Source organism: Cheilinus undulatus, linkage group 6 (genome assembly GCF_018320785.1).
Source record: "Cheilinus undulatus linkage group 6, ASM1832078v1, whole genome shotgun sequence".
Classification (NCBI taxonomy): Eukaryota; Metazoa; Chordata; class Actinopteri; order Labriformes; family Labridae; genus Cheilinus; species Cheilinus undulatus.
Genome location: NC_054870.1, coordinates 17,845,115 through 17,871,333, shown reverse-complemented (window position 1 = coordinate 17,871,333; position 26,219 = coordinate 17,845,115). Strand labels below are relative to the sequence as shown.

The window sequence follows — 26,219 nt, the reverse complement described above, 5'->3', positions numbered from 1 at the left end:
GAAGGCTGTTTCTGTAGAGAACTACTTGTTCCCAGAATCTAGTGTCAGGACGGAGAGAAAAGAGGAAGAGGAGGGTGGAGCAGTGATGGGGGAGAAAAAGGGAGGGGGGTAGGATAGAAGGAGGCCAAGGGGAGAGGAAATAAAGAATGAAGTTATAAAAGCCAACATTCATCTCTTAACCGTTCTCCTCCTCCACTCTGAAAACATCCTCCCTCCATTCTTCCCATCCTCCCTCCTTTAATTTTCTCCTTACTCCACCCTAATTTTTCATCCCCACCCTGTTCACTCTCTCTTTAATCTCACACGAGTACTTCTTCCTGCACAGCCATTCTTTTCAATCTGCATCCAAGTTTCAACTTCTATTTCTCCTATAGCCTGCTTTCCTCCTCTTCCTTTTCTTACTTCTTGTTGTTTTCCTCCTTTCCTTCCCTTTCCTCCACTCCCACTCTTCAGTCTGAGGTCACAGTTTTCAGTGACGGCCAGGCCTGATCACACACACCGCCAAATCACATGACCTACAGCACCAGATGTGTTCTGCACGCCTCATACATCCACCCTTCAGATGACCGTCTGAGCGACCCTGCAGATGTTAACTCTGTAACAAATAACTGCAGACTTCTCCACCTTGTCTCATTTCTGCAGTCTGTTGTCCTCTCTTTACCCTCAACTCTCTTCTGATTGGCTTACATAATGTGTGATATATTCTTAAATTTAAATCAGATTTCAATCTCATATATAGACTACTTTGACGCTTTGTTTTTGCAAGTTCAAGAGTCCTGCTTAGTGCTTATCTATGTATACTCTCACAATGGAAAAGGCAAGGCTGTCAAATCATTACATTATTAACTCAGATGTTCTACAGCTAAGCCCAATTAATCTCCTCCATTTGTGTTTAAAACTATTTTTTCTTGTTTATATACAGAACTGCTTTTATATTGAAAGTTTATAACAAACTGCGGTATGATTATGACATGAACTTATCCTTAGGAAAAAGATACTTGTTACAGACTGAAAAGGAAATACAAGAACAGAAGAAGTTAAATATTTGACAGGAAAAGGTTCAAAAGACTTTTGACCTATTCACTCAGCTGTCAGTGACTTTAGAATTAGACATTAGCAATAATAGCATTGTTTCTAACAGCCCTAATTTGAACACTGCATGGTGATGTTGTATTTACCTCTACCAAATAGGCATTTTACAGACCTCACCTTAAACATATCTAATGTTACCTTGTATTACATGCTTAAGTTGGATAACTAGCTTTCATCCCACTGGTTTACCACAGATTTTAACAGTGGGTTATGATTTTTCAACTCATGTCCATACTAAGTGTGGGGGATCTTACTAACCTGACACACAAGATGGACATATATCCACTGCATAGTTTGCATTCCATACTAACTAGTGATGTTCCTGGGCATCTATTTCCCCATTCAGCTAAATTAAGTTAAATTGCATTTAACAGACTAGTCTAAAGATAAGAAAACAGTCAAATTCATCACAGGGTCATGGTGTTAGTGGGTGTGATGTATGCCTGAAATGACATGTACAGCGTGGCTAACATTAACAGCTAGCTCCGTCAGTCTTCGTTTCTCTTTGCAGATGCATAACGGCTTTGATATGTGGCCTCTTTTCACTTTGGTTGAGTAGTTATACATGAGTTCTACCCTCAAAAGCCTACATACCACTTTATTTCTATTTACAATATTGTCATGCAGTGCTGTTCCTACTACACACTAACTGCTAAACTTCTCATATTTACGTCTGAAAGTGCTGGGGGGAAAGCTCAAACAGGAAGGTGGAGGCTATTTACTGAAGCTACAGTGGCTTCTAGAGGTGGGAGTTTTATTACAGTTTAAAAGAGCAAAATAGACTGGGATTTCAAGCCTGTTTATAAAAAATATATTGGTAATTAGTTAAACTGACTGCTTTGATAAACGAACCATTTAACTGTTTAACCATGCGTATCCCTAATACTAACCTTCCACAGAAAGCAACTGGGAAGGGCAGGACTTTTGAAAAACTTTGTGGAAGGTGACTGGACAGACAATCACCTTTAATTATATTTATTATAGGCCAATCAGAGCAGCAAGACTAAAAGGGGTAGTAGACAAAACAACAGATGCAAATTCATGCCAAAGCAGGCTTTCAGTGTAGCTCCAGTTCTGATAAAACCACCGCTATACTACAGCTACATTCGAGCTAGTATCTACGCTAGAGGAAGCCATGCTATTGGCTTCCAGTACAAAAAAACCCTGCCCATAGCTACCATCTAGTTCTCCTCAAATGCTGTTTGGCTGGACCCATTTTCAAATGTGGCACCATTGTTTCAGATTGGAGCTTTTCAAGATAGATTTGCATGATGACAGACATGAAGTCTGGCCAGCTCATCTGCTCTGCAAGGTTAGGATCTTACCAAAGCTGCTATAAGTGGAGGGGGACTGACCAGAAATACTGTTTACAGTTTTTTTTAACGCCAGCAGTCAAAGGTAATGAATTTCAGTTTAACTGGATTCACAATAGATTCTTTGCAGATGACGTCGTGCAGCAGAGAACAACCCTTAGGGAGCAAGTAGTGATTTCTACACTGATTTGAGCTGTTTACAGCTATGCTAAGCATTCTAAGTGGGAAAATGTTATCATTCTTTATCCTCAAGCTACTTCATGTCCTGAAAGTAAAAAAATATTCTGGCAAAAAATAAATTAAAAAAGGTTTTAAAAAATCACGGATAAATTGGCAGCAGGCAGGAATTTGAAAAAGCCTCTGTCTAAAGCCTGGATGATTGGTGTCACACAACTTTCAAGTATGGTCTGTATCCACAAAGCAGTCCGGTTTAGTGCAGTACAATTTTGCCATGGTTTAGCTCATTAAACTCTGATCCTCCCTATGTTTCCACAGCTGATGTCCATCTAACCAACCTCCAGACTTACTCATTGTGACAGGAAATCCCTATCCAGAGATCCAGATCATTTGGCTCAGCTCAGTAGAGCTGATTGTTTGGTTTTCAAACAGCTCTTCATTTAGTCACAGTTTGGCTCTTTAAATGTGGATTATATAAAGACAAAGGTTGGAGGAAAGGAAATTGGCACTCAAACGGGAGCTAGTTACTGCAGCTAACAATATAGAGCCGTTCTGTACAGCTCATCATCTCTCGGTTGCTTACCCAGCAAGGTTTAATTGGTTTATAGTATCACAGTTTCAATTAAAAGCATGCTTGTGACAAAACAAGGGATTTTTAAAAGCTAGTCTCTTAGTTCAGTACAAGACCTCTCTACCCTCTTGTTTCCCCATTTCTACATGACATGATTCATTTGACTTGTAATTTTTGTGTATTAAATCATAGAAAAACTGTTATTAATGATTTCAGGTACAGTATCTATTGTAGTGAGACTATTATAAATGCTATGACAGTAACAGCAGCAGATAAAGGAGTGAAGAATGAGCAGCATCAGCAGCTCTGTTGTGGTCCTGGTTCAGGTCTAAATCCTGTTTTTCAGCTCTTGTTGTAAAATAAACCCAACAGCCTTCTTCTCTTAAATCACCTGATAACTGATTTTCAGCGAGAAACCATCAACAAAAATATCCTGTATATTTGTTCAACACGAAAGAGCCCTGCAGCTTCAGTCCAAAAATAACAACATACACACAAACACAGAGAGAAGAACACACGCACACACAGCACGCAAACTCTCAGCTCTTCACAGTCCAGATTGGAGGGTCGGCTATGTCGTCATGGTGATCCATCCCATCATCTCATCCTGGCTCGCTGCCAGATACTTTCACTCTCTCTCCAACACACAATCCTGGCCGGCTCATATTGCAGTGCATTGTGGGATGTCAGATCTAATCTATTCCACAGGACGGGCTATATGTGTGTGAGACTGTGGGGCTTTTGTTCCAGCGTCGGTGTCCTGATGAGTTAAAGTGAGATCAAACAACATTCCTTAACAGCGCAGGTTGAAGACAGACTGCCCACCTGTCGCACTGACTCACCTGTCTGTCTGCTGGCCCTGGTGGACACAGACACACATCGATAAAACCCTCCAAAACAGCTGTTAGGAGGCTGGAGGAAGTGGAGCCATAGAGGTTCATGGGAAATGTAGTACTTGTTGGAAAACATTAAGCAGCCATGAATACATTTATCTATCACACAGTTTTAATCTGTCCTTCCGATGATTGCTTTTGTATTTAAATGAACCCTTGAAGGATAATGACATGCTATCTGACTGCATGTTACATTTTATATGTTAGCATGCTAACACTTAGACTGTTTTAGCCAATTAAGGTTTTCTTTTCTCCTCTCTGACTGCAAAGTTTAAACACAACATTTCTCACCATTTTCAACACCACTAAGTAATAAAATATTATACGCCACACTTTTAACAGATAAGTTTCATTTCACTGACTGAGCATCCTGACTAAGGCTGGCCATACTACAGGATTATTAGCTCTATTTTCAAAAGCTGGTAAAAATGTCATTCAGAAGCATGTCCTTTCTGATTTTGTTAGTTATTATTAAATCGACCTAACTCAAACTGTTATATGTGATTAATTGCGATTGATTATTTACAAAGCCTACAATTAACTCAATTTTTTTATTGACTGATAGCACTATGACTACAATTCTAGGTCCTCGTGCTTCCTATGGAGGACCCACAACAACCATTGAGATCAAGCAGACTGCATAGCGTCACCAGCCAAATGTTACGTACTTTGAGCGCTCACAAATATAAAAAAAACTTTAACCTCATTCCAGCCAGGATTTCAGCCAGATTCTTTTCTTCTATGATTTTTTGCTGCAACTGTAACCAGACTAGACAGCCTTTTGTGGAGGGACAGTAAGTCAAGGATATCGATAATCATCCATGCTTATTTTAGTTTTGTAGTCACGATTGGTCACGTGAGATTCATTGTGAGACTGTGGGCAGGTCAGCAGGTGTGTGGTCTCCAGTGCTCTGACAGTCTGTGTCGTCTAGAGTCATCTAGTCAGTGCACTCAGAGGATTATGAAATAAAACTTTGTTTGAAAGATTTGAAAATTGTCTAATGTATGGCCCACCACAGTCGGGTCATTCCCTCTCTTACTTGGGATTGTAGAACCTACAGTGCATCTCAACGCTTTTCTTTCATGAAAACCAGAAGGAATGAGTGTCTAACTGCTCCCTAGACACAGGTAGTATGTCCGTATGTCAGACTCAACTTGTAACTATTACAAGTGGTAAGAGCTAGTGCTGCTAATGATAACGGTACAGTTAACAAGCCAGGTCCAGCAACACTTGTCCTGCAGCAACTGTGTGAACCAGGGAAGTAAAGAGGCAGTGCAGGGAGGAGAATATCAGCAGCAGGGTTTACAGCACTTACACTGACTTGTGTAAAAATGTATTAAGGATGAAAAAAAACCCATAGACATATCACTCTTTGGAAACTTAGAATCAATTAAGAATTGTAGAATTTAATATTTGCAATTCTACTGTGAATTTATGTTTTTAAGCACCTCTGTTTTTTACTTATTTTTAACAATGAAGCTGAACAAATGACTTTTTTTATATTCACAAAAGTTACATTTGCTGGTGATATTAGCTGCATTTTTTTTATCCTATTGTGGAAGCAATGTTAACAACTTCATGCACATGCAGACATTCTGGACCTGTAGAGCTGATTAAGATTATTGTAAATAAAGTTTATGATTAAATATCAATAAGCTTATTAAAACCCAAAAACTTGGAGTAAATTGTGAAAGTAAAAAAAGGAAAATTGAGAATATAGGCTATATATTGTGTAAAATTTCTACACATATATATATATAGTGTAAAAGTGTGTGTGCTTTGATTTCTATGAGTGCACATCTGTTCAAGGTCATCTGATCCCTCCCCCTCCAATGTCATCAAACTCATTTCCCCTGGTGCTGCATGTCAGTGTATTTGTGGGTGAGGAATACACTGGTGTAAATCTCCTTGATATCTAACAGCATGCACGTACATGCCGGCACACAGAGCTTCATATCTAAAGCAGCAAAATAATTTCTCTCCCTGACAGACTGGCTCAGATCAGGTCATGTCAAAAATGAAAAATCCTTCGATTGTTTTCTTATAGACACACACAGAGACTAACGTAATGCATACTGTCATCAGGGGTCGTGTTACACCTCTGTCCCGCAGAGAGAGAGAGAGAGAGAGGGTGGAGGTCAATGATGTAAGCCTCCCTGCCGTCATAGCAACGCTGAAAAAAGCAGCCAAAGTCAATCCTGCTGAAAAATGAGATCTGAATTTTCCAGGAATCCTCCTCCTGTGACAAACAAAAATCTGTCAGGGGTGAGTTATTCATGGGATCTGTCTTCGTCCAACATGAGGGGAACCATCATGAGGGATTATGGGAACACGTGGAACAGCAACATACACAAAGAAAATTAAGAAAACACAAAAAAATCAAGTCACGTGTTTTTAATTCATTTGTACAGTCCTTCTGTACAACAAAAAAACCAGCTTAGATTGTTTACACTTTTTTCATTGTTGCATGCAAATGATGTCTTTCTTAAGCCAGGGCAGGTCTAGGAACATTAAACAGTCTACATACAGGATTGTGATAAAATGTGTTTGGCTGCTCCTTGGCAAGAATTTAATTCAGACTCGTTTAAAGGCAAGATGAAACTCAAATAACAGTCAAAACTGAGTACAAAGTAAGTCGTTCAAGACACTAAACACACAGTGTCTGTGGATGGCAGACTGGTTTGTTGAAAGCAGCCAACATCAGCAGAGTTAGCACCATCAGCCATCTTCCCTCCTTGCAGGTTATCACCCACATCTTTGCTGGTGACCTGCTGCTCTGTTTGAGTGGTTATATACCAGTTTACCTGACCCGGCCTTTAAACAATTTAACGATTTTTATGAGCTAGATTTTCAGATTGTGAAAATAAAGCTAAAGGAACTGCCACCTGCCTTCCAGATGCCAAGTGTGCTTGTTAACATCAGTGTAGTAGAGCATTGCGGTGGAATATCAGTGATTTTCATAATGAAACTGGGTCTCCTGTTCAGCTATTTTGCCTAAAATGAACAAAGATAGATTGAGTCTGATTTGTCAGCTACCACCTCAGAGTTAATAAACAACTTCAAATGTTAACTTGTCCTTAAGCAGAAAGCCTTTATAGTCTTCAACAGTACCTGTACACTTTTTCAGGTACCCCATAGACACGGCGTACAATCCTTAATACAATGCTTTTATTGCATTAACCAAGTTCAAGATCTTTCCTAGTACTCATGACTGTAAAACATTTGGGTTCAAAAAGGGAGAAAATGCAACACTGTGTACATATTTCTTTACAAGGTGGAAGGAACCAAGTATCCCAAAGTCCACTGTGATTCATTTAAGTAGTTGTTAATGATAAATTTTCAAGCTTTCAAACCATTTTAGTACCATTTCTACATGTATCGTTATTATAGCGATTATATTTGAAATGTTAATGTTGTAATATGTAGGAGTTTGAGCATTAAACACTATGGCGACATGTTGACAGCCTTCATTCAGGCTCGGTGGACATTCCAATGGTTACCTAAGACCCCACCAATCGGCGACGTTGCTGTGGCACTTAAGGATTGTGGGTATTGTAGTGTTTTTGGCTGAGATTGCACATAAAGTATGTTTTTCTATAAATGAGGTTAATATCTTGAGAACTTTTTTTCTTCTACAGGAGCATACACCACTGTTTCATACTCAGGTAGCTCACGGTAAGTCTTACTCGGATACTCATGATAATATGGCAAATAATCAAATCCACTATGGAGAAAATGAATGGAATTTTTACTTATGGAACCACTATTTCTCCAAATTCAAACAAAGTACGGTACTGTATGTGTGCAGAGACCAGGGGAGCAGGTGGCCTAGTGGTTAAAGACGCTCCCCATGTACGCGGGCGGCCTGGGTTCGAATCCAGCCTGAGGCCCTTTACCGCATGTCTCTCCCCCACTTTTGACCCTGTTTCCAATTCTATCCACTGTCCTCCTCTATCTAATAAAGGCACAAAATTACCCAAAAACAAACCTTCAAAAAAAAAAAAAACCTGTGTAGAGACCACTGTACGTTTGTATAAATAGAGATTCAGGTTGGATTCTTCTGCTCACTGTAGCTTAAGGTAGAAAAGGAAAGGATCCCTTTAGGTGTAGTTTACATTTTATTGTGAAGTTCAAACGTATTCGAATATCACCGACAGACAGTTTACAGCCCAGAGGCAGCGTCCTACTTTTCTCATTTCCTCTGTCTGGACCCCACCCTTGCCTCAGCAGCACCGCCTCAGGATGTACACACCACACATTCATTTAGACAATAGACACAAACTTGTACAATACAATTAGTACCATCGTTCAATGCTTCTTTCAGTGTTGACTCTCATTTATCTTCAAGGTAAATACAGTTTTAACTGACATCTCAGTTACTATAAAAAAAAGAAGTAAGGTTCTGTCTTTAACTTCAACTTTGTTTTGTATCAATTTAATTCAAGCACTTTTATTCTAGTGAACACTTCTCCCAGCAGTATCTTCTTTTTTTACACATTTCCATGGTGCAGTTTGGTAGTACTAGGTAGTCTGCTGTATGCTGTACTATACATCCTGGATTTGAAGCATAAACCTCCACACAACTGTGATGCTGCTATTTCAGAGACACATGCTCATAAAAACACAGACACACCACAGATGGCGGTGTGTCCTTTAACCACATCTGGAGGTCTAAAACTGAACATTTCATTTATCAGGAATGTGTGCGTAGTGTGTGACGAGAGAAACGCCTTTAGCTACATGAAAATCAAATTAAGTGGAGTTCTGCTGAAGGTCAACACAGAGAGCATCACAGTGAATGTGTGTGTAGTTGTGTGTGTGTGTGTGTGTGGGTGGGTGTGTGTGCGTGTGTGTGTGTGGGGGGGGATCTCATGGTCTCATTGGACAGTCTAAAGTAAACATGTGTGGACAATATGTCACATTACTATTACAGACACATGCACATAAACACATACACAGCTGTGTCTGAGTGTGTTAATTGGTTGGACGTGACATAAGCTGCTGCCTGTTAGACTGTAAACACTGACTGTCTCTGGATGTTTGTGTAGAAGCAGCTCAGAAATAAGACTCAATAATAACTTAAATAACAGTTACTACTGCATCAAGTAGATGTTCAAACAATGAACAGCTTTGTCATTAATTCATCATTTCAGTAATTTAAGTACTAAAGAAAAAAGACATTGAAAAGATAGCATTAACTTGTCTGTCTCTTGTGCACTTGTTCAACTAAACAGCAAAATTAACTTATTTCTCTGCAATAAGAGCCAAGATGTGCTAAAAAATAGGACCAGACTCATTAAGGTCCTGTTCATAAAGTCAATTTATTGTGTTAGTCCAACCAAAAGTGGACTATAGAAATACAAGTCAACCTGTTACTTCGACTGAAAGCCCTCTAATCTGAATTTCTCTAGGTCAGACCTAGGCGATGGAGAGGGGTCTGGCTGCAGACCGCAGCTCTCAGACTCCTCTGTTGCAGACCCCTAATACAAGACACCCCTCTGTCAGGATGTGACATAATTTGCCACTACAGTGTGTTTCTTGTTTGTGAGGTTATTCTTTAATTCAGCTTTATTCATAACTAGGGCTGGGCAATTAATTGCAAATCACCTGCTATACATTATGCAAACATTCAAGTGTCTTTTTGTAGCATGGTTTACAAAAATCCTACTTTTCTTGTTTATGTATATGTTTTTCTTAATCAAAACGACTATAGTATAAAAATGATCATCCCTTTTATGTGGCAATTAAAATCAAATTTGTTATACGAGCCAAAATCGTAATTTGGTATGTCTTTCGAACTCGTTCACCCCTAGTTTAATTTATCTAGAATTGTGCTGGTTATATTAATGAATGATTTATTGCTTGTTTGATTAACAACGCATAAGATGAGGAACTTACGAATAATTGCATATTAAATCGCAATTGCAATATTAGGAAAAAAATTTGCAATTAGATTATTTTCGAAAATCGTTCAGCCCTATTCATAACCAAAGTCTGGCTGTCACATTCATGAAACAGCCACAAGGCAAACATTACAGACTAAGCAGTATTTTAAAAATCAAACAGAAAGAAGGTCAGGCATCTGTTTCAGGATAAGTATAGACCCGTTTTAGAAGTAGTTATGTGAATGCCTGCTCACTTTAGCCTAGTTAGCTTTAGCTTTAGTAACATGAGCTTCATAGATATCTACATATATCCATACATGAGTGTTAGCAAATGTTAGAAAATGCAAACATAGCTACATTAGCTACATAGGTATCATAGCTACGTAACTAAAGGTTAAGCTAAAATAGCTACGTTAGCTTTAGTAAACATGGCATAAGCTAAAATAATTGTTTTTTAATCAAATCCTTCTTTAAAACAGCATAAAGTATACAAGAATCACATAAACTACCCAAAGTAGCTTAGTTAGCTGAAGATTTAGGGTATGTAGCTACATTACCTTCGTAACTTACAGTGCTAAACAAATTTATTAGACCACCTGTCATATTTGTCTGAGACCATGCAGCATCATGAAGTGCTTTAATGCAGACTCTTTCATTTTCAGTGAGCTCTCCACGTTTTACCATTTTGAACAGGAATGAGGAATTTCAAACTGAATTCACTTTTTTATACCCAAATTTGAGCCGGCTCACTGGGCTTCTCTGAGAAGTCAGAAATTAATCAAGCATAACATTCAACCACTAAAACTCATTTTTCTGTTCAGGAATGCAAGTAAATAACTATAATTTGACATATTAATCAAGAAATAATAATGTGCTTTACTGTTTTTTCAGGTTTTTTTGTAAATCAGTAAATTTGAAAATTAATGGATAACAATATTAATTATATTTTAGCATTAAAAATATCATTTTGGTTAAAGAGCTTCTACATATTGGTGTATTAACCATTACAGAAACATGAAAAATGATTTTGGTAATCACCAATACTATTAATTTAGGGCAGCTGTGGCATAAACCTTATTTTGGGTGGTGGTCTTATAAATTTGTTAAGCACTCTACATACTAACGTGTCTTACCTATATAACTTGGCTAACGTAGCTTTTTTAGTTTTAGCTATGTTTGCTTCACTAGAGTGTTTTCATGTAGGATAAGCTTCTTTCCTGTAAGCAGAAAGTTCAGTTTTGAAAATTGGAGATACTGTGGTTGAGGTATATTTACTCTTAAGTCCATCATAACATTTTAGTAAGTCCCATAAATTCAAAAAAATCTAATGTTGGCATCCATGTTGAAACCAGCTAGATTACAGCTAGACAGCAAACTAGACAACATTACATAATAAGATCTGGTCAGCAAAATGACTATGGGATATTTTAGTCAGTTCATTATCTGAGACACCCTTTAACAGCTTTTCTCCCTCATAAAACACACAGTGATATACTCTTTAACAGATAAAAAGTTTGGGGTGGTGGTTAAATTGATATGACAACTCAGTTTTAGTCTACAAGTTTACAAGGGATGTGCTGTTCGTAGATGAGCCTGTTCTACGTACCGGCTCTTTTTGTGAATGACTCCTTTTTCAGAGACGGTTGCCTTTTTTTCCATTTTGTTGTTGTTTTAAAAATATATTTTTAAAAGGTATCAAATTCTGTTACTGTAAAACCAGCTCCTGTTACAAAGCTTAGCCAAGCCAGGTTTAAAAAAAATGCTGCAATTCCCATCACTTTAAGTGAGGCAGTATGGGCAAAAATAAAGCCAAGCTTTTGTTTACTGGTGGAATACAGAAGATCACGCCAGTCGGCAGGGCGACCTTTAGTACACATTGCATCCAGACTACTAATCGTACCTGGATAAAGGCATGCTAGACCACCTACATATGCAGTCTGAGCTATAGGATATCAGCATTTTCAGTATGCACTGAGGTGCATCCACACTTAAGTATAAAGGATTACCACTTGGTGTCCAAATGCCCAGATGGATGAAATATCTGTTGATGCATTACATAAAGGGGATTTATTGGACAATAGCAAATAAAATGCCATCAATTATGTATTCAAACTTAACTTGAAGATGAGCAACTTAAACTCATCAGTAGTGGTATTGATAGGTGCTTGGATGAAGAAGTTTGGATAAGGGTATCACTATCAAAAATGATTACCTTTCTCCCTCCACAGTTATGATCTACACAAAGTTTTAGAGCATTAAACAATGCATAATTCAGCCTTTTTACCTGATCACTTCTATATCCTGCTTCTGCTCCCTTCTCATCTTCCTCTGCTCATTCTCTGAGATTCTGCTGAAGTCCACATGTGACTTCAGTAAAACTAATTAGCTCGGACTGAAGTGGGTTTGGATTAATGGAGTTGGTAATTTGGAGAGTGTCAGCATAAATCAGAGAGGGATCAAAGGACAAACATCTCTCACACTCAGATCTACTTTATAGAAGAAAGGCCTCGGTCAGTAGAAACACTTTCAAGCTCTTTTTTTTCCCCCCCAATTTGTTCGTTTTGGCTTTTTCATCACCATGGCCTCGGCAGCCGCCCTTCATTCAGAACATGCAATCAAAAAAGCTTCCTCCAACAAATCAGAGCAGAGTCTTCATCAACACTCTTCATGTGTTTTATTGATGAGATACCATGTTTGTGTAGGTGTAGCTTTCTTATGAACATTCCTGATCGTGGCAGCATTCATCACTAATGAGCTCTTCTGTCATATTTCAAAAACTCATTTCAGAAATCCAGAAAGACGGCATGATTATTTTTCATCTGTTATTTTTGTCACAGCAGCTCGAACTCTTCAGGGATGATTATAGAAGCTCAGTCTGTGGAAACAGCTGAAGAGAGACGACAGTTTAGTGTTTGATCAATGCTCAGGTTTGACCTTCTCACCTCTTCATGACCCACCTATGTCAACAAACACACTAATGTACACACGTTCACAACTTGCAACTGGGAAGAAACAAAACCACAAGTAGCCAGTTCAAACATGCCATTTAAGACCAATATGACACTGTGTTTTTGTTACAAAGACACGATGAGATCCAAAAAAGAAAAAGAAAATCAAGAAAATTAAGATTTTATTTGTTAACCTTCAATTAAAGATTAAGAATAAAGGGAGACAAAAGCCTCTTGTTCACTCCATATTCAAAACAAGATATTACACCTGGCTATGACATATATAAAGGCTGCTCTTGCAATACTTTTACACTGTTTAAATTCAAACACAGGGAGGGCACACTGTATATCTTAAACTTAACGGTGAGGCTTCATGCTGCTGTTAAAACCCCTCAATCTGGGGGTTACAGAGTGTTGGGAAATGATGTGAAGTTTACTGTTAAGAACTGAAGCAGCAACATGGGACACAATTAAAACCACTTAACGTTTCTATAAATGTTTAAGTACACGTTAACCCTGCGTCGCAGACGAGCTTGCGGTTAGGTTGTGCCCCGTGTACGCAAGAGGCCTGGTTTCAAGTCAGGCCTGCTGCTCCATAGCTGCATGTCTCACCCCTTCTCTCTCATCCCTGTTTCCAACTCTCTCCACTGTCCTCCTCTCTAAATGAAGATATAAAAAGCCCAAAAATGCAGTGCTTAACAAATTCATTACACCACCACCCAAAGTAAGGTTTATGCCACAGCTGCCCTAAATTAACAGCATTGGTAATTACCAAAATTATTTTTTATGTTTCTGCAACGGTTAATACACCAATATGTAGAAGCTTTGACCCAAATGATATTTTTAATGCTAAAATATAATTAATATTGTTATCCATGAATTTTCAAATTTACTGATTTACAACAAAACCGAAAAAATAGTCAAGCACATTATCAATTCTTGATTAATATGTCAAATTATAGTTATTTACTTGCATTCCTGAACAGAAAAATGAGTTTTAGTGGTTGAATGTTATGCTTGATTAATTTCTGACTTCTCAGAGAAGCCCAGTGAGCCGGCTCAAATTTGGGTATAAAAAAGTGAATTCAGTTTGAAATTCCTCATTCCTGCTCAAAATGGTAAAATGTGGAGAGCTCACTGAAAATGAAAGAGTCCACATTAAAGCACTTCATGATGCAGCTGTGGCATAAACCTTACTTTGGGTGCTCAAAGATGTTTCTTTTTTTGATGAAATATTTTGATGATTTCTGATATTTTGGGATTTAAAACAATCATATCATCAAAGTGGTTGTCTTTATCAATGATAGTATCAAAAACTGTCATTACAAACACATGTCAAAGTATCCTTAGCTGTTGAATAGTCAGTGTTATCATGTATGGTTGTACAAATTCCCATGGCACATCATTTGAGAACCACTGGTTTAACAGTAAAAAATGAATACTGCCCAATCCTAATGTCCATCCGTTTTCTATACCGCTTATCCTGTTGGGGGTCGCGGGGGAGCTGGAGCCTATCCCAGCTGTCATTGGGAGAGAGGCGGGGTACACCCCGGACTAGTCGACAGTCAATCACAGGGCTGACATATAGAGACAGACAACCAGGCACGCTCACACTCACACCTACGGCCAATTTAGACTCACTAATTAACCGAACTAGCATGTCTTTGGTAGTGAGAGGAAGCTGGAGTACCACGCATGCACAGGAGAGAACACGCAAACTCCACACAGAAATGCCCCGACCAGGAAGCAAACTAGGACCAATCCTAATTTTCACAACAAAATTTTACATGCTTTAAATTTTGCACACTCACAATCTTTACTGTGCCTAAGTGTGTTTGACCCCAAAGTCCAGTTTGTTTGACTAGTGCTAGTGCTCTGTGCCGTGCTAAAGAATGGTTTAATTCTCTGGCCCTGCGGCACGGATCAAAGAGTTGTGCTTCAGCATAGTGTGAATACGCATGTACATACATGCACATGAACACAACTGCTCCACTTAGCCAGTGGCAACAATGCAGGTGTTAGAGCACTTTTTGATTTTCATTTGACTATTAAACAGCAGAATGAGTTTTAAAAATGTTCAGGGCAAATTTAAAGAGAAAAAAGAGCTCCTTCTCTGTCCACAGGAGAACCAAAACTGAAACAAACCAAAGCTCCTTACAGGAGCTTCAAGGAAAAGACTTTTGCTTTTAAAAAGTTGTGAGCAGTTTTTGTAATTCTCTTGGATTGTTATGAAGGTGGTGGTCAGCTCCATCAGACTTCTCTAAATTTAGCTAAAGCTTCACCGCTCAGAAAAATCATCCACCTCTCCTCCTCCTCATCCGCATCTCGGTGCCCTCCTCTGTGTCGCACTGCTCCACTTCCTATCTGCTGGACATTTTCCAGAACATTCCTCCCTCTCTCTTCCTGCCTGGGAAAATCTCTCAGCTGGTATGTTTTAACTCTTGTCCTCCTTTTTCTCTCCCACTTGTCCCACATTAATCTCTAAACCTTCCTCCTACAACTCCACCTATCCTTCATCCCTCTATCGCAGCTACACGTGTTCCCATCTATCACCCTTTTCCTCGACTACTGCTACAATATTTAGTTTTGGTTTAGATTTTTATTGCCAAAAAATAATTTCATAACACTTTTTCTCCTTTCCTTCACCTATCTTTCTCTATCTCTCTTCCTTCCCCATCTTCAGGGCCTCAGGATGAAGTTTCTACTCCTCCTCAGTTCAACTCTTTCAGCTTAAAGGCTAAGCCTAAAAGCTTCGATGGAGGGAATAAGGAGATGAAGGCACACTCTCATCTTCACAGTTAAAGCCCTAAAACATGTTAAGCAGCAGAACCATACTGGTGTTTACATTCATGGTTGATGTTATTCTTACATTTGCTCCAAATTGGTTCAATGGAGATGTACATCCAAAACATTCTTTCTAGAAGAGGGTAAAAAATCGGGAAAATAATGAAAGAAAGAATAAAAGGAGACTGAGATTTTTTGGCTTTTATAAAGGAATGAAAAGTTGACAAAAGGAAAAGGGGGGGGTGTAAAGTTAAAGAAAGGTGTTGAAGGTGACAGAATAGAAAGAAGGAAGGGTACAGGTAAAGTGGGAGGGAGGGTTGGCAGCTGGAGAGAAGAAAAAGAACGATGGAAACACGATTGGCCTCATTTCTGAAAATACAACTGGCCACATAGCTCACCGTCTTAAAGGGACAATGCAACAAATCTGCAGTCTCCTGTAAATTAAGTCTTCATAACTGACTTTTTTTAATCACCTGTCAATCAAACCTTGTGAGGGCAAGCCAAGTGGTTAGGTAGTGCCCCATGTGCATGGGCCCAGCCCAGGTTCAAGTCCAGCTTGCGACCCCTGGTCAGACAGGAACACTGTGGGGAATATGAATGTCCTCCCTGTACACCACACTCCTACCACTGTCCAAAGACATGCTTGTTTGAAAGGGGTCTGAATGCACATCTCAGACGGCCCCTCTCACCAACCGTTTGTTTCAGACTCCCTCTGTGTCAGAATGAAAAGACATGCTAAAACTCTCAAAATACAATTAAATCAACTTCCGTTATGGTGAGGGTTAGGGTAACGGATAGTATACCTAAAGCTACAAGTTAAAAATCTGACCTGCAAAACATGATTACAAAACATTTGATAAGGCAGAGTAAACTGTCTGCTTTCAGGAAAAAAAGCTTTTTCTCCATGAAAACACTGAAGCAGCATAGAAAGTGTAGCTACATTAGCTGCATAAGCTACGTAGATAATGTATAGCCAATGTAGCTACGTAGCTAACTTGGCTTAGCTAGCTCACCGAGCAGCTGCGTAGCTACATGTGCAGTATAATCACATTGCAAGGACGTACAGTAGTCAGGTAGGAATGGGCAGTAATACAGTAAATACTGTACACCGGTGCACTAAAAAAAGCCATGGTATTGCTTTATTTACATCATAAAGACGGTGCTGCGTAATGAGCACATTCTTATAATAAATGCCTCGAGTATGTGTCTATTTCCACCTGCCGAAACCCCACCTGTGAAAAGATGCTTTAAAAGGTAATAAAGAACTCTTTAACGATGTAGGGCTACTTTGTCAAACGATGAACGCATGCTTATATACCAGCACATATATCCTTGCGCACCATAGCCGGCACTATGGTATGATCTTCTCTAGTCAAACCACTAAATATGCACCAGTGACTGTAAATGATCCATGAGTTAGTTTTAAAATACTTTAATTTCTCTTTCTAGATCGAGATCAGTGATCAGGAATGATTAAGTTTATCAATAATCCTGTCTGCAGCAGCGCCAGACACAATTAAAACCACCAAAGGTTTTTAAAAATGTTTAAGCTCATCTTTATCCCTCTTAATGGGATAAAGTAGATAAGTAGTAGATAAAGTTTATTGGTGCTTGGTGATTATTTTTATGCGCTGAAGTAGTCTAGAATGTTTTAAAAGCTTCCTGTGAAGTGTGACTTAGAAAAGTGGCTGTGTCGTGTGATTTTTGATGTATAATATAAACACCTGGCGGTTATACATATACCCCGGTAATATACCCTGGTCTTTTCGAGACACATTTTCTGTGAATTACAGAAAATCTTAAAATGGCAAATAATGCTCTTAAAATTACTCACAACATTAATTACATGACTTTTGATTTGTTTGTACCAAGAGGAGTATTGATATGTTTTTGCTCTGTTTACAGTCAAATATATATTCAGCCCAATGTCAGAAAAGGGTTATCAAAATACTTTTCAATACCATATGGTCTAAAAGGATACATTCCTCTATTTTTTGTTGGAGCACAATACTGAAAAGTCCTAAAGCTTTAAAAATACATTTATCGCCTGAAAAACTGGTTCATAGAGAAAGAAAAGAACCCTTGAAAGTTGTAGTCAAACTCCTTACATTAAATATGCTGACATCACTGTGATAAAATAAGTGAAATGCCACCTCAAACATCATCTTTAATCTGTCACCCTGTCTACGAAAATGTGCCCTACTACAAAAAAGACGATGACCTAAACCCAGAGCTGACCATCTGCACACAGAGGACGATCAAAGGCATCTTTAAAAGCTTTATTTTTTTCTTTACTGCTCTTCCTCCTTGAGCTCATAATGAAACTGGACCAACAGCTATGAGGCGTCCGCTCTGTCAACAGAGTTTTACACTAATCAAAAAGCCAAACACTCACAAATCTGTTTACAAGAGAGGTGGAACGAGCCAGAAAAAGAAAGAGACCAAAGACTGAGACAGAAACCAAGAGAGAAAATCACAAAGACAAATAGAAAGGCCATGAGGGGGGAGAGAAAGGACTAAAGACTTAAAATGCAAAACAAGTGGCATCCAATGAGAACTAGTCCAGCTGTGCAACTCAATAAATGGGTGACATCAAAAACAAGGCTATTCTCTGACCATAGTGGTACCTCATACTGAGAAGCATACTGGCACATCTTGGGATAATAAGCCACTACATTCACTGCACAAGGTACGGGAGTAGCTTAAATCAAGTATCTAACCCTAAGATATTGTAAAGTGTTACACTCTGACTCCTCATGTACAAAAACAGATGCCATACTTAAACGACAATAAAAATACCATGCGTTAATATTTTTCTCCACTTTTATGCATTCATTTTTCATCTACATGAAACCTGATGACACATAAGACTTTTCAGGAATGTAACCCTTTAAATACCAGTTTTATAGCATAACCCTATTGTATTTAATGTAAAAAAAAGATTAAATCATTTTCTAAACTACATGCAAATTGGGTTTCCTCAAAGAGGTTATCACAGCCTTGGATTTTTTAACAATGAAGAGCAACTTGGATATTTATGTTTTATTTTTTTCAAACTGTAATTTTTTTTTAAATCTTACACTTAGACCACTACTGCCAGAAATTTGGACACCATACAAAAATGGCAATAAAAATGTTAAGACACTTACCCCACTTTTCTGCATTTATTTTTTCATAAGCATGAGACCTGATGAAAAAATTTAAATTTTGATTGATCTTCGGGAACTGAACTCTTTAAGAGCCAGTTTGATAGCTGGGCTCCTTGTTTTTCATGTAAAAAACATTAAACTATTTTCACAAACTACACGCAAACTGGATTTCCTTATGAGGGTTATCACAGCCTTGGATATGTGCTGGACTTTGATATTTACGCATTATTATTTTTTCACACCGTAAAGGGTTTCTCTCAGACTCTTTGCGTCCAACAATGGACACCATACATAAACAGCAGTAAAAAAAATACTGTATTTTTTTCCCCACTTTTTTGCATTAAGTTTTTTTTTCATCAATATGAGGCATGATGAAAAATATCATATTTTCATTAATCCTTAGGAATTTGGCCCTTTAAATGTCAGATCAACTACTTAAAATCATTTAAATTTTGAGATGTAAAAAAAAACATAAAAGATTAAATAATTTTCACAAACTACACGCAAATTAGATTAATTAAAAGACATTATCACAGCCTTGGAAGTGTCAATGTTGAGCAGCATTTTTGATATTTATCTTTAAATTTGAAGTGAGACTGTTTCAATGTGATTACTTCTAATTAAATATATTTTTGGAGTCTGGAGGCTTTGAAAAATGCAAAGTATCAGCAGTAAAGGAATATGATGTTACATAAATTAAAAGGTCTATTAAACAAGAAAATCTTTCTGTATAGTTGTTGGACAGTAGAAACAACGATCTTCTGTCATAAAATAATAATAATATTCAGTTGGTGTTGAAGCTATTAGAGCTTATTCTCTGCTGCAAACTACATGCACTTTTTGCCTGTACTTAAGTTCACCTCATAATATGTCTAAATAGAGCACAGGTTTAAAACACCTGAGTTTCCCGTTGTATTTAAACTACTTTTTATCACTGAGAAAGATTTATGTATGTAGCATGTGAGTGTGCAGCTTTTGGGCTCTCTCTTCAGTGTTTCTATAAAAGAATTTGTTATGTAATCAGTACAAACTTAAGTCCTCTGTGTATTCCGTCGCAGACTTGTCTCGCTCACAGAAATGAACAAATGCGACACGAACGATTCAGGTTTAATATTAGCCTGGTATTAAAATGATGAGACTGCTATATGAGCTGCTGCAGCAGAGCCCATGATTTACACTATCATGCCAGCCAGCTGGGCTGAGCCAAGGCAAACCTGCATCATCTTCACCACCTCCACAAAGCCGAGGTACCAGCGAGAGGAAGAGAAAGTCTGATATGGAGCCAAAACGCTCCCAGCAGCACTGTTCATGTTTCCTGCAGGAGCATCAATTCACTTAAAGCATCCCTGCAGATCAATTATGACTCAAAGCTGCTGATGGAAACTTCAAGACAAATTGACTGACTGAATATGGTTTGATAAACGGATTCAATTATTCAACGTAGGCCACCCGGCTTCAACTGGACTGTGAGAAAACAGGTCCAGAGACTATTTCTACAGATGCTTTGTGTGGAGCTTTTTTTTTGTTGCTTTCACTGAATTAAAACCACATTTCCCATAAACCACAGCAGCCCTGCCCTCTTTCCCATCTATTTCTGGCTTTGCTCCATTTAATTTAAAGAGCCTGTAAACACAAACAGCAGATCTGCACTCCAACCACATCAGCAAACGTCACATGGAAAGTTAAAAAAAAAAAAATGTCTCTGGAAAAAGCACTTCCTGTTACGTCCAGGAAAATGTAGAGAGAGTTTGCTTCATGCTTAAATCTACAACTGAATCCAGACAAAAGGAAAATTTAAAGAATTGTGACCTTTTTTTGTCATTCTGCTGATTCATTCTGCAGCATTTTTAACTACTTTCTATTTTTTAGAGAAGCTTGATGGATTATCTCTATCATCATCTATATTCTGCTTCTTCTGAATAGCTTTAAAACCAATTTAAAGTCAAGAATGTTTCAAGGGAGGGGTTTGCAACTCAGTTACAGGCTCCAGGTTACATTAGCCACCACTAGCATAATACACCCAAAACTCTCAGTAAGCTGTACCGTTTTCACAAATGCACTCATGAAACTTCAAGGAAATGTTAGAAAGTCTGCCCCTGAAATCTTCCATATTTGTTCACATCCACTTAAAAGCAGACCCTGTCTGACAGCAGTGGCTGTGGTGGGGGGGCTCTGGGGGATATTACATAAGAGTAATATCATAAATGGCAGACAAAGCAACAGAGTGACATTATGATGACAGTTTTTGCCTTTATATCAGTGCAACATGCAGGCTTACATATGCAGCAAATCAACAAAACAGCAGAGAAGAGCACACCAGCAAACAAAAGCCATGACGAAGCAGCTTCACTACATGCACAGAGATGGCACCAGTCATATGATACAAACACGACCATAGACAGCCTGGTAAATGGGGGGGGTCTTTTGTTGAGATACACCCACTATTAAAATCACGGCTGATATCAATGTGGATGGTTTTATTATTACCTCACTTGGGGCCAACATTTTCTCTCACATTTGATCATGGGATCAGACCACCGTTCATCCAGCAGCATCTTCTGCTCAATAACAAATCTCTTCTCTGAACCAGCTGTTTGGTGTGCTCGTTAAATTCATCCGAAAACAGGTAAACATCTACTACTGGCATCGGCTCATGGACTCATAATTTGTTAATGGCTGTTTGCAAATGTACAACAGTTTTGATACATGGCAAAAAAGTGCTTTCGTGGGATGAGACAATACACATGCTCCACTCTCTTTTGTTTAAAAAAAGCTTTTTACTTGAAGACAATACTCTTGTACTGGTTTTAACTCTCACAGTGTAATTTCAATGGCCATCAGTGCTGGGGTTACTTCAGTGTTGATCCACCAGTGTTAGTTCAACTCTGTAAAGAGTCAAATGATCTATGAGTATTCAGATGTGTTTTATATGTGAGTAGTTGTGTTTGGAACTTGTCTGTCGTACAGTCATCCCTGCTGAGGTTCTTTCTTCTCATGTTTCTGGTGGATTGTTGTTGTTTTTGATGTGAGACACATTTGCAGCATGTGTGAAGTTATCCACTGAGTCAGAGTCGCAGCCTTTGACTGAAGGTGTTCCTAAAGGACATATAGAGCATATTCTTCATGAGTACACATTGTCTTGGTATAGAGTTGACAGTCTGCTTTCTTCTTGCGAGAATATTTCACAGTTTCAAAAGTGCAGTTTAAGCGTGCACCAATTAAAACACCTAAAGTGTTAAATTTAAAAATGAGTGTAATTAACACTGCCAGTTTTGCTGTGTATTTTACTCTATTATGGAGGTGTGACTTAATCTGAACAGCTTGTTTTAAAATCTATTCTTTGCTGTTTTTGCCAATAAGGAAAGATCATATTTTACTGTATAATTCCTCAGTAGCTCCTCAATATTCAGTGCTTTAACTTTAAATTAAATACTTCTTACTTTTTTAGATTTATATGCTGATACTTGAACTTGAGTTCAATGGCTGTGTACTTTATCCACCTCTGATGATCTGTCAAAATGTTCTACTGTAAAATATCAAGTGTTTGGGGCGCAGATAGCCTGGCAGTTTGGTTGCACCCCTTGTGCGTGAGCAGCCCAGGTTCATCTTGGCCTGTGGCTCTAACCACCATCTAATCTCTCTCAACAAAGAAAGGCATACAAAAGCCCCAAATTATCAATTACTTAGAATTAAGTTGGCATTTTTTTATGATTGTGGAAACTTGATGACAGAGGGCTGTCATTATTTAAAAATAGCCTGACAAAGATTCTGGACCTTGGGCCAAAGGGGCGGGGTGGTGTTCTTCTGACCCTTCTTAACCACCATGGACATATGGGTTTGACAAACATCACTGCATGCATAGAGTGAACTGTTCTGAATATTTAATGCAGCTTTTTCACATCAGTTTATCCTGACTTCATGCTTAATTTCTGAAATTTTGTTGGATTGATTGGTGACGTAGGCAACCTTTCTTGAAAAGAAGAACTTTTGGGAATTAGGATCATCAGTCAAAGTATATCTGCTTTTGCTATACTAAATATCTCTTTTAAACTGTCGATCATTCATCTAACATTTTTAAGACAATGATACTTGGTTTCTTGAATCTAAAACATCCAAAAGATTCCCAAACTTCAGAGAAGATCCAGTACCGTACGTTTAGTTTAAAACGCTAACATTTCATTTGCCTTTTATGAGATGTGCCTCAGAGCTGCCTCTATGATAGATGAGTAAAATAAAGATCTCCAAGCATCATTCAACATCCATGTTCTTCACTGCAGCAGATCTTTAAGGGGCCTGTAAGAGGTTGACCATCACTTCCTTCTATTTCCAAGGAGTAAGATCAAACCATTTCAGTTAAAGAACTAATGCAGGTTGACATCTTATACCACCAAAACTATCTACTGAAGTTAGATTTACTTTCAAAGAACTCAACGTCATTATATAATGTGTTTTACTGCAGCCTGCTGTTAAATCAGCAGGAGCTGTGGAACAACTCGACACCTCGCTGTGACGTCTTAAAGGCTCCAGTCAACAAGTTGCCAAATGTCTCCCAGTTGCTGCATCAAAAGAAATTTGTGGGGGGGGGGGAAGAGATGGGGAGAAAAAGCTACAGAGTGATAAGTGAAAAACCTAAGGTGAGAAAGAGGATAAAGAGGATATAAGGCAAGGTATAAGAATTTTGGTGGAGGAGGAGAAAAAGGGGTGGAAGAAAGCTGGTGGAAAGAAATCAGAGACGACAGATTAGAGAAGGCAAAGAGGAGGAAGATTAGAAGAAAAAGAGAGAGAAAGGGGAAGAAATGGAGAAGGGGAGGGAGGAGGAGAGAGCCCAGCCTGTATCTGATTACATAATTGCTCTACAGGATTTGAAACAGGGTCTGCGCAAAAGAAAAACGCCTCAAAGCAGCAGCGTTACGCACATTTTACCATCATAGAAACAGAACAGTCAGCCTAAAGCCATTTACAAGGAGATTTTACTAATTTGTGGCAACATAGATTAAAAGAAGCTGCTAAAAACTGCACAGAAACAATGGAAGTGTTACATCTGAAGACACACAGGGAGAGTCTTAAAGCATTTTAGATCAAATTAAGTTTATAAGAGCACAGTTAAAATCTGGATAAGTCAGCTTACTGTGGCATCAAAGTGACACCAAAATAACATGAGGTACAGAGAAGGTCACTGCAGAGACTCCAAGTCTCTGTAGGGACATTACAGGGGAATTATGGGAATATTTTGGTGTGTTTGTGTTGAGGGGATGAGGTCAGCAGAGGCGACCACGCCTGCACCACCTCCATCACCATCAACATCACCATCTACATCACAGAGATACATTAAAACAGCCTCTCCATCCATTTAGAGCTCTAACACAGAGGGAGGTGCAGAGTTCACAAAAACAACAACAACCAGCAGCAGCAGCACTGGTGCACAACACAAACAGACACACAAACAAACGCACACCAACACAAGTTCAACAGCACGATGGAGAGCGACAGCAAGCAGGGGAATACAGCCGGGGGATGAGCTCGCTCCCCGGCTTCGCGTCGTGCTAACAGCCCGCTGCAGCACCAGAGTGGACTCAATGCATTTGGGGGTAATTAACCCGGGATAGCTGGCCTCTATCCCGGGATATCAGAGTTCAAGGATGCACACCCGCGCCACAGCCACAGTCGTCGTGGATGTGGATGCTTACCCCAGCTCAGTCACGCAAACAATGAATCAAACCGTGCGCTCAATGCCTGGAAATGAGACGTCAGAGCTCGGCTCGGTTCGGCTCTGCCCGGGTTCGCACTCACCTGGAGGCCGACAGAAGCGCAGTGGAGTCCCGCTCGGAGTGAAGGACGGACGGACGGACTGCCGAGAGCTCGGAGCGAAAACAACGCAGGAGCAGAGAGTCCTGAAATCCACCAATCCTCCTCCTCCTCCTCTTTCTCCCCCCGCCCCTCCGCCCCGCTCTGCCTCAGCACTGCCCGGACTGCAGAGCGGGGGGCGCTCGATTCAATCACCGCTCTGAACCGGTGGTCTGCTTTTTACTTAACCTGAGAAAATGTATCTGATACAGAATGAATTGCAGAAAGACAAGGAACCGACATACGTTTTATCATACATAACATTATTCCTAATATCATAGCCTACAACAGGAAGTCCTTCAATGAAAATCTTAAACACACAAGTGTTATTAAAACATGTTTGAGGTTCAGCATGCTACTCCTTCATTGAAGGACAAAAACTCTAAATGACAGTAGAATACTTCTATATCTGGAAAAAATGTGCCTTTACAGTCAAGATAAGTATTCAATATTATTTACTGTTTTGACCATAGGATAAAAAGGTTTTGTTTGTCTGCAATATTAAATGTGCTAAAAACTCATCTATGTTTGGTTATATCTTGTAGGCTACATTAAGATGCATTAAAAATTAAAAATATCCTGAGAGTTTTTCCCCTGTGGTTTAATTCAGTAAGTTAAACTTCCAGATATTCCAGATTCATCACTACAAAGGGAAATATTTCAGTCCTTTTTTGTTTTAATCTTGATGATTACAGTTTACAGCTCACAAAATCAAAAACCCACTATCTCAAAATAATGTTATATCAGAAAACATCAGTCCAAAAGGAAGAAAATTATGCCCATTTATGCACTCAGTACTTGGAGCTCATTTTGCACGAATTACTGCACCTGTGCGATGTGGCATGGAGACAGTCGGTCCATGGCACTGCGGGAGTTAGGAAGCCCAGGCTGCTTTGATAGCAGCCTTCAGCTTATCTGTATTGTTGAATCTGGTGTCTCTCATCTTTCTCGTGACAATAGATTCTCTATAGGCTCAGGTCAGATCTGGCCAATCAAACACATACCATGTTCAGCAAACCAGTTTCTGGTTTTGGCTTTACTGTGTGCAGGTGCCAAATCCTGCTGGAAAAGGAAATCAGTATCTCCATAAAGCTTTTCAGCAGATGGAAGCATGAAGGTCTCTTAAATCTGCTGGTAGACTGCTGACAGCTTTGACTCTGGACTTGATAAAGTACAGCTCAGCAACAGCAGCAGATGACATGGCACCTCAAACCATCACTGACTGTGGGAACTGAAAACACTGGACTTCAAGTACCTTGGTTTCTGTGCCTCTCTGATCTTCCTCCAGACTCTGGGACCTTGATTTCCAAATAAAATTAGAAATAAAAATTTAGTCATCATCTGAAAACAGGACTTTAGACCATTGATCAGCGGTCCAGCTGTTTTTCTCTTTAGCCCAGGTGAGATGCTGATAATGTTGTCAGTGGTTCAGGAGTGGCTTGACACTAAGAACACAACACTTGTAGCCCATTTCTTTGAAACATCTGTATGTAGTGGCTCTTAATACTAACCCCAGCCCCAGTCCACTCCTTGTGAAGTTCCCCTGAGTCCTTGAATCTGCT

General features: G+C 39.0%; 1 protein-coding gene across 1 annotated transcript in view; it reads right to left on the bottom strand.

Annotated features, from left to right (window-relative positions):
* Window positions 1-24,720, bottom strand: part of LOC121511054 (spectrin beta chain, non-erythrocytic 1) — a 187,238-nt gene extending 162,518 nt beyond the window's left edge. The window contains exon 1 of the mRNA XM_041789564.1: window positions 24,604-24,720. The gene's annotated coding sequence lies outside the window, so the exon portion shown is untranslated. The remainder of the gene's footprint in view (window positions 1-24,603) is intronic.
* Window positions 24,721-26,219: the final 1,499 nt, after the last annotated feature.